The sequence below is a fragment of the Schistocerca americana genome, chromosome X, assembly GCF_021461395.2.
Source record: "Schistocerca americana isolate TAMUIC-IGC-003095 chromosome X, iqSchAmer2.1, whole genome shotgun sequence".
Lineage (NCBI taxonomy): Eukaryota > Metazoa > Arthropoda > Insecta > Orthoptera > Acrididae > Schistocerca > Schistocerca americana.
The window spans coordinates 377640518-377648337 of NC_060130.1; positions in this window are offsets into that span (position 1 = coordinate 377640518).

Genomic DNA, 7820 nt, shown 5'->3' on the forward strand with positions numbered 1-7820 from the left:
ACACATCAATTTCGAGAAGACGTGACTCAACATATTACCAGCGGGGCGCAGAAGGCCTCAGATCAATTACACAACAAAACTAAACAAAAAAAAATAAAATAAAATAAAATAAAAAAACAATAAAAATAAAATTCAGAAAAAGGAAGATTTTGTTTTGTTTGTACGGATAGCCCTAACCTTGATTTCCCATATTTCCCCTGGTATATGGGCAGCTCTCTGGGGTAGGTTTAGTCAGGAGCCAACGCCTGAAGTGGCCCAGATTTTTTTGTTATAGGATGAAAAGTGGCGGTAGCACTTGCCTTTTTTTTAGTTCCATTTTATTAAAGGGTAAAAAAAGAGGGTTAGCTGCCCTCTGTACTAATAAAAAACTGAGTAAAAAAACAATTAAAATAAAAAAAAGGTTCAAGTCTTCCCTCGACTCAAAATTTTAATTTCTTTATTTTCGCAAAGTTATGATCTGTCCGATCGTTCATTGACGTCTGTGTTCACTGTAATAAGTTTAGTGTCTGTGTTTTGCGACCTCACCGCAAAACCGTGCGATTAGTAGATGAAAGGACGTGCCTCTCCAATGGGAACCGAAAACATTTGATCGCAAAGTCATATGTCAACAGATTCCTCCACAGAAAAACACATCTGATATATTCTATACGACACTGGTGACGGCATGTGCGTCACATGACAGGAATATGTTGTCGACCCACCTAAGTTGTACACTCAGCGAATGGGTAAAAAGATTCTTCTACCTTGCCCGATTTAGGTTTTCTTGTGGATGTGATAATCACTCCCAAAAAAGTGATGAAAACATAAGAGTTTGTCACATAAACTGAAAATAAAAAATTAAACTTTTCACTCGAGGAAGACTTGAACCTAGGACCTCTCATTCCGTAGCTGCTCTCGCTAACCACGGGACCACGGCGATCCTTGACCTCCATTGTCCTTGATGTTGCCTATCATCGCACGGACTACTCAGTTTGTATATTTTACTAATTTTTTTCGTAGTTCCAGACAACTTCTTCCTGTTTTCTCGATTGATCTGTGTTCAGTTTTTCAAGGCCTATCCACTGTGCCAACTTATAACTAAATCTGAGTGGGGTGCGATGGGGAGGTTCCCTTGTTAGAATTGTTGGGTAATACCGGCAATCTGTCTGCGTGTGGTAACACAGCAGGTACTTCAGGCAGGTATAACACAAAAATGTTTAAACAATAACCCACAGCTATATGTGACGAACCGGTAGGTCTGGGACAAGAATGTAGACTGATAGCAAATCAAAACTAACATAGGTTATGGCACAAAGTATGACACACTGTTTGCGACAGGGGCGAACCAAGGTTCGTGTATCGTACGGACGGTACGAGGGGTAGGAGTGGTTTTAGTATCTTCTAGGAATAGTGTGACTTCACAGTTCCTTACCCCAGTAGTAAGTGATAGCGTAGAACACGTTCCTTAATTGGTGTGTGTACAGGACTGAAAGGCATTAAGAGATATCGCCGCATGTTTGTCTGAGGATGTGTTTCTGGGTGGACATTTGCATTAGCGACAATAAATAAAAAGAAATGTTAGTGAGTGTTTGCAAGAACAATTCAGCGGATAATAAGTTAGGGCTAAGTTTTTGTTGTAAAGTTAGCTGAAAAATAGCATGCAATGTAAGAGCATGTAACCGGGTTGCGAGGGTGTTACACGATTTTGTAATACCTTTGTTACCTCTAGGTAGCGGTTAGGTTTGACAGTTCCTGGTGTATAGTAAGCAATTCATGGTGGATTGAATTCCTCAATTCTTCATATTGTTGTATTAGTTCAGTAGCTACAATACTAATTTGTCTGATGGTAGGCACAAGATTGTCATCGATATGTGCAAGCCTCACATATTGGCGTACAATGGTTTCACGGTTTTGGGTAGCAAAGGAAGTGACTTGTCGGAGAGTTTTATCCCAACGACCAACATCGGCTTGGTCGGGGGTGCCGAATATTGTTTTCAGTGCACCACCACCCGCGTTGAACCAAGCTCGCTTGGTGTGTTGCAGCGGAAAGGCGTCCGAAATGCTTCGCAATTGTTCGTGGGGGGGGGGGGTAATGTCCCATAAGGTACGAGGCGTTCCGCTTCGGCCTGACCTTCGCAACAATGTTTCACACGCCATTGATTGATTGGTAATTTTTTGTAGCACTACTTCTTCTTCTTATAAACCGGGTAAATCCAGGTCACCCACTATACTGACTTGGTGAGACGTGTGCAGTACATTATACAAATGCTCAAACATTAAACCCGATGACAATGGATGGTATTGGAAAGGTGGTGCACTCGCATCACTAGTAAGAAGAGCAAACACAATACAGCACCTCATGGTATGGGTCGGTGGCAACTGATGAGTGCCCGATGGTACTGAAGAGTCTCGGCGAATGTGGTTATCATTTGTTTGTAAGGCTTTAATGGCAGCGCCATCTAATACTAGCCGGGGTGCCTATAATAATACACATCGTAATTTATTAGGACGAATAAGTTCTAGCACTGTTTCCGTTAATCAGCTACATTACTGTCCATTACAATTGCTACGCCACGAAGATGACGTGCTACAGTCGCGAAAATTAACCGACAGAAAGAAGATGCTGTGATATGCAAATGATTAGCTTTTCAGAGCATTCACACAAGGTTGGTGCCGGTGGCGACACCTAAAACGTGCTGACATGAAGAAAGTTTCCAACCGATTTCTCATACACAAACAGCAGTTGACCGGCGTTGCCTGGTGAAACGTTGTTGGGATGCCTCGTGTAAGGAGGAGAAATGCGTACCGTCACGCTTCCGACTTTGATAAAGGTCGGATTGTAGCCTATCGCGATTTTGGTTTATCGTATCGCGACATTGCTGCTCGCGTTGGTCGAGATCCAATAACTGTTAGCAGAATAAGGAATTGGTGGGTGCAGGAGGGTAATACGGAACCCCGTGCTGGATTCCAACGGCTTCGTATCACTAGCAGTCGAGATGACAGGCATCTTATCCCCATGGCTGTAACGGATCGTGCAGCCACGTCTCGATCCCTGAGTCAATACACGGGGACGTTTCGAAGAGAACAACCATCTGTACGAACAGTTCGACGACGTTTGCGGCAGCATGGACTATCAGCTCGGAGACCATGGCTGCGGTTACCCTTGACGCTGCATCACAGACAGTAGCGCCAGGGATGATGTACTCAACGACGAACCTGGGTGCACGAATGGCAAAGCGTCATTTTTCCGGATGAATACAGCTTCTGTTTACAGCATAATGATGGTATCATCCGTGTTTGGCGGCATCGCTTTGAACGCACATTGGTAGCGTGTATTGCCGGCCGGATTGGCCGAGAGGTTCTAGGAGCTAGAGTCTGGAACCGCGCGACCGCTACGGTCGCAGGTTCGAATCCTGCCTCCTGCATGGATGTGTGTGATGTCCTTAGGTTAGTTAGGTTTAAGTAGTTTTAAGTTCTAGGGGACTGATGACCTCAGAAGTTAAGTCCCATAGTCCTCAGAGCCATTTGAACCATTTTTTGAAGCGTGTATTCGTCATCGCCATGCTGGCCTATCACCCGGCGTGATGGTATGGGGTGCTATTGGTTACACGTCTCGATCACCTCTTGTTCCCATTGACGGCACTTCGAACTGTGGACGTTACATTTCAGATGTGTTACGACCCGTGGCTCTACTCTTCATTCGATCCCTGCGAAACTCTACATTTCAGCAGGATAATGCACGACAGCATGTTGCAGGGCCTGTACGGGCCTTTCTGGATACAGAAAATATTCGACTGCTGTCCTGGCCAGCACATTCTCCAGATCTCTCACCAATTGTAAACGTCTGGTCAATGGTGGCCGAGCAACTGGCTCGTCACAATACGCCAGTCACTACTATTGATGAGCTGTGCTATCACGTTGAAGCTGCATGGGCAGCTGCACCTGTACACGTCAACCTAGCTCTGTTTGTCTCAATGCCCAGCCGTATCAAGGTCGTTATAACGGCCAGAGGTGGTTGTTCTGGGTACTGATTTCTCAGGCTGTATGCACCCAAATTGCCTGGAAATGTAATCACATGTCAGTTCTAGTATAATATATTTGTCCAATGAATACCCGTTTATCATCTGCGTTTCTTATTGGTGTGGCAATTTTAATGGTCAGCAGTGTAATAACTCAAAAGTTATATTCACTCCATAATTGGCAGCAGGAAGCAAGTTGGCAGATAGTTCCCTGTATCTCGTTGAACGAAATGAGGAATGCGACGGCGTGAAACGTCGAATTTGGACAACAGCCTATGGAATGTGACATGTTCACATGCGTAACAATAATACTTCGCGTCAACACAGAAGTGGAATGAGGGGAAAAATAAGACGAACTGTGTGGTAATGAATGCTGACGAGTCACAAGAGCTGGTGTTCTTGTGGAACCAGGTCCAATCAGGCACCTGGAATCACTCATCTTACGACCGATGCATTCGGTCACCAAAATCGATCCGACGGCGAAAAGTGCTGATTCGGAATGGCAAGTAACGGAAGAAATCCAAGCAGGCTCAGCTGCAAGATTGGGTGTACAATCAGACAATAGTATATATAGTATATATAGTATATATAGTGGCTAGGAGAGATGAAGCAGGCTAATACATGTAGCTCAGCAAAATGAATACCAGGTGTAGCATGAGAACACATTAGTACTCGTGATTGCTGTTGTTATAACGTTGAGGATCCAGAAATTCAGTTTTCGGTTCCTTTAACGGTATGACTGTAGCAGTGAAGCTAAATTATTTTCTCTGAACAAATTGAAATGACTTGTTAATGTAAAGTGTTGTGGTGAGCACATAGTGTGAATATTAGGGTTCTAAGTAATAAGACATAGCCGATAATTGCCGAACGACGCTACAAGGTATAGTAGATAAAATTCAGATGGCACTCCCACTTCACACTGCAGTCGGTTTTGCGGAGGATCTGGCTGAGGTGTACTTTATTGTACGGCATAACAGTACCAAAATTAGTCAAGAAGGAAAATGTGTGACATCACGTTAACGTATAATTGTCTTGACATACGGAAAGCATAAAACTGAAGGCACGTGTCGCACCAAAACAATAGAGAAACCCAAGGGGCAAGACTATGAGCGTATGCGAGCACATCGAGCCTTGCGCATGAATAGAGGGCGCCTGTGTACAGCTGAAGACTGCCTAGCGCATTCCGTATGTAGATAAGGGACACGGCGTGTGTATAGGAGGCCCAGTGTGGGCCACAAAGAAAGGATTTTCTTTCTAGAGCTGCCCGAACATTTAGTGACTGATCATAGATACGTGTTTTGTTCTTTAAAACATCGGTCGTCTGCTTGCTTGACAGACGGAGACGTCGCCCATGCCTTGCGATAAACAAGGGTGAAGCTAAGTATGAAATACTGCGGCAAGGGAGGATCAATATCTCGTTGTTGTTGGATGGAAAATATGAGATATATTACGTATTGACGAAGCGACTCAGTCCATATTATCCTGGCCTGGCCGCCCCTCGACACAAGAAGGCGGTACAGAATAGAATTGGTGACATGACGGGAGGGTAGGAAATACTGCAGCACCATGCGGTTACTGGTACCCACCAGCTTTTCACCTGCAGAATGTACCCCCACATATCGACCAGCAAACGCTGTGTCATCGAAATTGACCATTCACGTAATACCATGCGTCATTGTCACTCAATGACGTTACAGTAAGTTGATAGATCCCGTACGGTGCCTTCAGTGCAGTAATGTTATTAATGGGATCACCCTTCGTAGACTTCCCTTGTCACAGTGAACTACAGCCAGTTCTTATGGAAATAAACTACACTAACTCATGCTCAGTTTGAATTGTTGCAACAACCCATATGAAAGTGCAATACGGTAATTCGCGTTAGGGTGCGCGTGTTTCATTTCAAATCCAACACCCAAACAAGTTATGTACTACCGCAATGGGAGATAGTAAATCATTGTATCAGTTACAGCAAGGAAAGTGACAAAGTTAGAGGGAAGCTTTTCCCTTACAGTGTTATTTGCAAATGATCAAATAAGAATTGACACTTTCTACCTACTTTTATCAAAACATGTACACTCGTAATGAGCAATACCTAGCCGCCTTAAGGCAGTTACTGTCATTAATTGTCAGTATACACGTGACACAAAATATACTTAAGTCTATGGCCAAACTTAGAGCGACGAGAAAACTGTCACTCTTTATATAACAAAATCATATAATCTAACACACACAAATGCAAAAACAGCAAGGCGGAGCTGAAAAATTTTATACTAAACATAATAATCATTATTAGTAGCCAGAGCAGCAGTAGACATAGTCAGCTCTCCCATTATTAATTCTGATGCAATTTTCTCTTACCTGATGCTTCTCAAACACTCGAACTTGTGAAGGTACTTTGAAAATGTCTGACTCCCACGAGGGGACTGACTGACAGATTTACATTTCGTGTTATTATTGCTTCTTGAGGTTTAACAGTATAGAAAAACTGTTTGACTGTATCTGTTTAAACGATTACTAGCTCTCTCATACGCTTCCTTATGAAATCTCAAATTAACGTCAATGTAACTGAGTCAGATTGCCTCTCTTTCAGACGTTAATGATCGTGTGTTTTCGCAGTTCAATTGATGGTGCTCAACTTACCTGCGATTATAACAAACGGCTGTGGTGAATCAACGACTCTCGTAGGCAGCGTCGACAGTCCTTCAGTGACGCACTTACCTGTATAGATGGAGAATTTCATAGTGGTGCGACGAATAATGGGTTGGGTTGGGTTGATTTGGGGGAAAAGACCAAACAGCGAGGACATCGATCTCATCGGATTAGGGAAGAATGGGAAAGGAAGTCGGCCGTGCCCTGTCGAAGGAACCATTCCGGCATTTACCTGAAGCGATGTAGGGAAATCACGGAAAACCTAAATCAGGATCAACGGGAGAGGGATTGAACCGTCGTCCTCCCGAGTGTGAGTCCAGTGTGCTAACCACTGCACCAATAATAGGAACTCAGTAATAAACATAATATGCAATGCGGCTTCTTAAAGCAGTATTATACTGACTTGTTTCATAACGTATAAGTTGCATCTACCTTTAGGCGAATAAATCAAAATGAATTGGCTCACAATATCTAGTTCGTGTTCAAGTGTAAAGTGTATCATGATGCTAATAATACCGTAAGACTCACTATTGGTTTTATGTGTAGTACTGCAACATGTGTTTCATCCTCAGTATTTGCAGTAGTTACGTAACTCTTGCAACGTCATATTGTACGATGTAATAGGACAGAATGTACAAATGCAAAGAGTATCTCCAGTGTTGTGGTACACAATACTAACCACCAAAAATTTGCAACAGCTTTGGTACTTTGTTTGATGGTTAAAGGTCGATTATGTCTCCAAATGTATTATTCCAGTGTGTTGTGCTAGTGTTCTTTTCTTCAAAAGGTCGATCTAAACCGGCGTGATTGCCCGGTAGGGATTGCGTAATTGCGGCGTGTAAGGGGCAGGCTCAAAGACTGTAAAATCTCCTTAGTCATGGTTCCTCCCAGTATATCCGGTGTAGGTACTCCAAGGTGCCTAGGGATAAGCATGTTAAGAGGGAATGTTGAGTCACTTGAGTGTTAAATCGTGTACAATAACTTGTATTGGCGGAGTTTTTTTAAGTCTATTGCACTGGGTCGCCAGTGTGATTTACAGAGCCTTGCTCGTGGCGCAGTGTGTTGTTCATCGGCGCTCGGTATGTGCGATCTCAGCAGCGTTCGAAGCGGTGCGTCACTGCGGCTCCACAGGCAGCTGTTACGATGAATATTCACAGCTAATAGGCGGCAATA